Source organism: Manis pentadactyla, chromosome 2, assembly GCF_030020395.1.
Source record: "Manis pentadactyla isolate mManPen7 chromosome 2, mManPen7.hap1, whole genome shotgun sequence".
NCBI classification, from domain to species: Eukaryota; Metazoa; Chordata; class Mammalia; order Pholidota; family Manidae; genus Manis; species Manis pentadactyla.
Window position 1 is genome coordinate 13,066,766 of NC_080020.1, and position 6,250 is coordinate 13,073,015.

Genomic DNA, 6,250 nt, shown 5'->3' on the forward strand with positions numbered 1-6,250 from the left:
ACAGCAAAACTGAGGGGAAGGCACTGGGACTTTCCCAGTGTGCCCACCCCCTAGCAGTCTTCATTTAAACTTCTATGGCTCGTCTGGTCCCCTCTTGAGAATCCAATGGCATTTTCACTGAAACCCACTGGTTCTCTCCCAATTCCTGTACACACGGAATATTACACCTCACCTCCTTGCAGTTAGGTGGGGGTCATGTAATTAGTCTGGTCGGTAGCCAAGGGTGATGTTTCCAGGCCAAACACTTACTTGCTGGAATGTGACTCATTCCTTTGTTTTCCTCCACAGCCTCTGAGGATGGTGTTTCTTCAGACGTTAAAGCTCCAAGACGGTGGAGCCTTGGAGAGTCTGGGCACCTGAGCGGCTCTGTGGGCGTCAGCCCGCAACGGACATGTAAGAATGGAACCGTCCTCGCGGCAGCCGTTGGGGCTGCAGGATTAATTCGCAGCAAACCGAGCAGATCTGACCATATAACCATTACGTTTATAGATTACTTTTAGGGAAAACTGCTGTATTTATAATACTAAGACTTCCTATTCAATAATAAGTGATGTTGTTATAATTGGGTTTTCTTTTATAACCATCAAGACTTTAAAGTTTATTCCTCATTAAATTTTTTCTAATTGTTATATATTTTATTGTAATTGTAAATGGGACCTTCACTATATTTTATTTTATTTTTCCTCACTACAGAAATAGCTTTAAAAGCATTATATTAAAACACATGCCCAAAATGTTTTGAAACAATAAAAGTCACTTGAAATCTCACTGCCATATACCAACCATTATTAATAGTTTGGTAAACATCATTTCATGCACCTCATGCACACACACACACACACACACACACACACATGCCATTGTATTTCCTAAGTTGCAATTTGTACACAGGAGAGCTACTTCTAAAACTAGTATTGTAACGGGCACTTTCTTGAAATTTATTGTTTCTGATGCTTTTTCAACTTGATTCTTTTGGGTTCTCTGGGCATATTTCCACACATATGCACACAAAGACAGCTGTCATCTTTCACATTTTATACTCTTTTATCTTGTTAATTTGTACTGGCTGAGACTTCCAGAATAATAGGAAGTAATAATGGTAATAGTGGACATTCTTATCTTATTCCTGACATTATTGGCAATGCAAAACTCCTGTTTGTTATACTTAGTCTATCTTAGGTAATAGTTCATTCTTAAGAAAACAGTATGTGGAGAACATTTCTCAACTTGATTTTATGCTTAAACACCAGAGTAACACATTTTGGTTAATTTGGAAGTTACTTCATTTAATTATATAAATATGCCTAACAATATTTCATCTTTATCACAGGCATAATAAAAGGGCCATACCAACCTCTCCTGCTGACAACTTCTCTCTCACATCTTTCCAATAAATGTCTTTATTTTCAGTGTTAGTGAAAAAAAGTAGCCACTCTGCAAAGTCTTCTTTTCTCATAAAACTCAAACCTTTAGAGAACTGAAGGAATTCCATTTCTTGGATCTCTGTTGTAAATTTTCCATAAATCTAACGTTAAAAACATACAAAATTGATATAAGTAACAAGTAGCTTAATGTTGTAAGTGGGATTGCGAAGCACCTTTCGTTACCTGTTCAGTGGGTGGCTTCTTGAAAAGGTGCATCAAATGAAGCATCTGTTTGTACAGAGGATTGCAGGAGAAGGGATGCAGGGGCTGATTAGTTCCCGCACTTGCTTCAGTCTGAGACTCCCTATGTTCAAGTTGTTTGTGCAAATTAGAGCTGGCAACCTACATTCTGATACTTAAAAGACCTGAAAAATTATGTAAAATGTTGCTTTGATACATCCATGGCAGTTTTTTTCATTATCAATAATCAGAGGAACTTAAAATTCAGCTGCCATACTCCTTTTAGAATGTTAATCATACTTAATACTTCCTAATATTTTTCAGATACTGGAGCTAATTAATGTGATCAATGATTTATATCAAAAGTTTAGATTTGTCTAAAAATATCATCTTTGGACAATAAGACAATAACTTATGACAATCTTTTTTCATAAAAACATGGTGCTTTGATCAAACTGCCAGCAATAGCTTCCTGGGTGAGGTACCAGTTGAAAGAATATCAGATTAAAATATACTTTCTTTGAAAAAAGAAATGGGAGTGCTGTCCTTGATTTGTTTCTAACTAAACCATTTGAGAAAGATTATCTCCATGAATTTTAGTATGTTGTTGGTATCTTTATTCACCTTTCTATATATTAAAAGATCTGTACTATCTGTCATGGCACAATTTAATGGACATATACATGGGATGGAAAAGAGTTATGTCCTAGTTCAGTGGAAGAAAAACTGTCACTGTTAGAAAGCTACCTGCTTTGGAGTCTACATTTATCCCATTAGCCTTAAAAGAATGAAGGTGGAGTTTGATTTCAGGCTTCTATCTATGTGGTAAGAGTCTGTTATAGAACATTTTCTGAATGTATTGGATATATCAATTTATCAATGTCATGTGTCTTTTGGGGTCAAAGAAGAATTTTATATAAAATTTGAAGCATTTCAAATTTGGGAGAATAAACAGTCTTTAACTGATATGTTTTGTCCTTTGTTTGACTGACTTTTCTTACACTGTGCAGTGTGATGACATTCATTCATTCTTAACTAGGATGTTAAAAGAATGCTTTACTTGCAAGTGTACACTGAATTAGGGCAGTAGAAAAGACAGAATAAAAGCATCACGAACTCATTCCTTTTACTTTTTCTTTAGGCTCTGAAGCTTTAAGTACTATATACTTAGTGTTAAATTACTCATTGTCAGCTTTAAGCTGTTTTTGTCTTAATTATTGTACCTTTGAAGAACATAAGTGTATTATATAATAAATAACCTTTTCTAAATCTAAAATTATAGATCTTGTTATGCTATGAAAATCTGGACCATGATACTGGACATAAATTTATGAACCTAAGAATTTATAGTATATTCTGAACAGATGCATTCTGAACAAGTTACATAGTTTATAAGTTAGTGGATTCATTGGAAGCAATGGGAAAAATCTACCTTTCCTTATCTGGGGTTTCAAGGCCATGGCACCCTGGAGACGGCTCACACTAGCTGTGAGTTTACTGTACACACATCTTCCCTCCTTTGCTTCATGTCTGGTGCCTTGAAATTAGCTTAGCAGAGTATTTACACTACTAATTATTAAATGCTAAAAATGAAGGCTGTTCTTCCTGAGGGCTGCTCATTAAATATATTTACCAGAATACCACTGCTCACAGACATCTTTGAATTGATAAAAACTATTCATGAATTTAGAATATCCTGGACAAATGTTATTTCAGAATTTTTTTTAAAAGTCCTAAAATGTACATTAGGAAGGTGGTGGAGGAGAAATATCCTGAACTCACTTCCACTCAAATCTACAGTTACATACGGATCATTCCCTCTGAAAAAGACCTGAAAACTAGCTGAAGAGCTCCCTCAGAACAAAGGATAACAGGGCCACAATGAGATGGTAGGAGGGGCAGAGATGTGTTTTCACTAGAACTCTAGTCCTGGCACAGTGACCCACAATCATGAGGGATCTTACAAATATACAGTTTTTCCCCAAAGAATAACGGGTTTGTACTCCACATCAGGCACTCCAACTCTTGGGATGTTCTCTGGGAAATGAGGCACTGGTAGGTGCCATTTTTGCATGCTCACTCCATCTTGCTAGCACTAGTGGGTATCATTTTTGTGGTCTCTCTACCTTGCTCCGTGCTGGTGGGCTTGCCCTGCCCCCTATGCTCTCATGTGGCCTGGGAGAAGAACAGATGAACACAGTGATAACTTGAACAAAGAGATAGAAAATATAAGAAAGTACTGAAATAAGTCACACAGCTAAATAATAAAATGACTGAACTGTAAAAACACTAGAGGGGTTCAATAGCAGTTTAGATGAAGCAGAAGAAAGGATCAGCAACCTGGAAGTCAGGACAGTGGAACTCAACCAAACAGAGCAGGAAAAAAAAAAAAGTAAAGGCAGCCACAGGGACCTCTAGGATGTCACGCAGAGTAACTTTGGTATGATGGGGATCCCAGAAGGAGAAAAGAGGGAAGGGCAGAAAAATTATTTGAAGAAATAATGGCTGAAAATTTCCTTAACCTAGGGAACGAAACAGACATCTGGGTTCAAGAAGCAGAGTGTTCCAAATAAGATAAACCCAAAGAAAGGGATACCAAGACACATTACAATTAAAATGTCAAAGGTTAAAAATAAAGACTCTTAAAAGCAGCAAGAGAAAACCACTTGGTACATGAAAGAGACAACTCTCTCCTCTCCACCACCCCATGCCCCATGAAACTATCAGCAGATTTTCCAGCAGAAACTTTGAGTGCCAGAAGCCATGGTACATTCAAAGTGCTGAAAGGGAGAAAAATTATAACCAAGAGCACTCTACCTGGCAAGGCTGTCATTCACAATTGAAGGAGAGAGAGAGAGAGTTTTCCAGACAAACAAAAGCTAAAGAAGTCTATCCCCACTAAACTGGCCTTGTAAGAAACATTAAAGAGACTTCTTTAAGCTGAAAACAAAAGGCACTAACTAGTAAAAAGAAAATGTGAAAATAAAGATCTCCCTAGAAAAGGTGAATATATAGTGAAGATAAGGGAATAATTACTTATGAAGCAAGTATGAACTTTAGAAGATGAGGGAAAATTAGCTTTAATTAAAATTAGATAAGGGATATGCAGTATAAAAAGTTGTAAAATAGGACGTGAAAAACATAAAATGTGAGGGAGAGGCATAAAAATGTAGACTTTTTAGACTGTGTTAAACTTTTTGGTTACTAACAATGGAAAACAGACTGCCGTGGGGGCGGGGCCAGCCGGGCCCGGGGCCGCCCCGTCGGAGGCTGGGGGCGGGGGCCGCGGCGCCGGGCGAGCTCCGCTGGGCGGATGCCGGCAGCGCGGCCCGGGCGGCTCCTGCGCGGAGCGGCGGCGGCGGCGGAGCCGGAGCCCCGCGGGAAGGCGGGCGTCACGGCGGTGCTGACGGTGGACTCCCAGGGGCCCGACTGCAAGACGGCAGCTGGGGTCGCGGGTCCGCGGAGCCTCTTCGTGCCGGCGCCAGACAAACGTGAGACCGACGTGCTCAGCCGCGGACCGGTGCGGGGCCCCCATTGGCCAGGCCCGCGCCGAGGGCCGTGCGGTGCTGCTGCGCTGGTCTCTTCTTCAGTTGTGCAGGAGTGGCTCGAAGTGTGGCTATAATGGCTGCTTTCGTGAGGAAGACGGACCAACTTACCTTTGAAAAAGCCTGTGAAAACCTCCAGACTATGAGCCAGAGGCGAAGATGAATGCGGGGTGTGAGTGGCAATTGAAATTATACCAGGAAATGGAATATGAAGTAGATACCTCTAGTGCAATTTATAAGCAGCACCGTTTACAAAAGTTACAGAAAAGTATCCAGAATTGCAGAACTTACCTCAAGAACTCTTTGCTGTTAAACCAACCACCCTTTCACAAGGATTGAAAGATGAGGTTCTCTACAATGTAGGAAGTGCAGGAGGTCCCTATTTCAAAGTTCTAGCATTTTGTATCATAATGAAGGAAGTGGTCCTATCGCTTTTGCCCACAAGAAAATGATACCATCTTTCATGCTTACCACAGGGAATCAGCCTCAATGTACATCTTACTTCATTGAACCTGTACAGTGGATGGAATCCACTTTGTTGGGAGTAATGGATGGACAGCTTCTTTGCCCCAAATGCAATGCCAAGCTGGGTTCTTTCGATTGGTATGGTGAACAGTGCTCATGCAGTAGATGGATGACGCCTGCTTTTCAAATACATAAGAAGAGAGTGGATGAGGTGAAAATGCTGCCAGTTTTGGGATCACAAGCAATAAAAATATGAACTTGTGACATTTAATAGCTGGGAAAGAAACAAGCTGATGGATGCAAGAAGTATCTATGAAGTATTCCTGCAAAAACAAATGAGAAAACCAAAGAATCCAATCAAGCCTTTAGATTTAACTGGCAGTTTACAAGAACAAATCGCCAAGAAGCTACAATCAGCAGAATCACCAAGTGGGAAATTCTCCTGGACAAATTCTTCAACAAATGGCATGGTTTGAAGAAAGAAAATATATAAACCAAATGCAGTGTGACAGTCTTGTTTGGACATGATTTAAACAAACCAATTGTAGAAAGGTATTTTGAGACAGAAAATTAAAAATGGAATGAGTATTAGAATTACTAATTTTGTTGGGTATGTGATTACAATTTAGTTGTGTT

General features: G+C 39.5%; 1 pseudogene; it reads left to right on the forward strand.

The window, feature by feature from the left end:
• The first annotated feature begins 4,917 nt into the window (after positions 1–4,917).
• On the forward strand, positions 4,918–5,787 carry LOC130682581 (dual specificity protein phosphatase 12-like; annotated as a pseudogene).
• The last annotated feature ends 463 nt before the right edge of the window (positions 5,788–6,250 follow it).